We start from the raw sequence: 953 nt of genomic DNA, 5'->3' as shown, positions 1-953 counted from the left end.
AAATTCTAACCCATCTGTGTGATTTTTGAATCAGTTTCTCCATCCCTGTGTATTAGTTTCCTGTTCTTTAAAATGGGGATGTTGTGAGGATTGAATGAGTCTGCATAAAAAGAAATACTTTGCACAATCAGTGCACAAATGTTTGCTGAGCACCCGCTCTCTCTATGCCCAGAACTGAGGATTCAGCTGTGAACCACCCACAGGCATGGCAGGGGCCCTGTGGAAGTTGGGGCAATGGCCCTGGCTGGAGCGGCCAATCAGGAGAGAGGGGGCTGACCTCCCATCCTGCTAGTGCTCCTCTCTGAGAGTAGGGGCTTCATCCAGCCCCACTTTCTTCCAAGGCACTGGGGCCCTTGGTGTGTGTGGGGGAGGCCTAGTCATCCCCTCCCCCTTCCTCTCCTCTTCCAGTCGTCCCTTGGAGCCAGTGCCGCTCAGAGTTAATCTCCTTGCCCGTCAGGGGGTGACAGGAGGTGTCTGTCATTTGGAGCCGAGGCCGTCAGCCTCGCTGGCTAATTGGGACGCAGGCGCCGGGAGCACGGGAAATGGCCGGAGGGAAGGAGCGGGAATGAGGGAAGGGAGGCTGTCCTCACCTCCTTCCCGCCAGGCTCTGAGCGGATCCACAGGGGAGGGGGAAGGCCAATCAAAGGAGAAGGGGGCTGTGGGATGAGGACACTGTGACCTTGGGCATATTGCTATTCCTCTCTGAGCTTCATCATCATTATATTATTATTATTATTATTATTATTATTATTATTATTCATAATGACAACAGCAAGCCTTTACTGAACAATTACTGTGTAAATCAGTGCTCACCACGCCTGCTGAAAACTTCCAATGGTTTTCTACGGCCCTTGGAATTAAAACCAGACACCTTCTAAAGTCCTGAGGACCCCCAGTACCCATGCCTCTGCCCTCCCTGCTCTCTCTGCTCTAGCCACACCAGCCTCCCCACA

The sequence above is a fragment of the Pteropus alecto genome, unplaced genomic scaffold, assembly GCF_000325575.1.
Source record: "Pteropus alecto unplaced genomic scaffold, ASM32557v1 scaffold78, whole genome shotgun sequence".
Lineage (NCBI taxonomy): Eukaryota > Metazoa > Chordata > Mammalia > Chiroptera > Pteropodidae > Pteropus > Pteropus alecto.
This window is presented reverse-complemented; position numbering follows the sequence as displayed.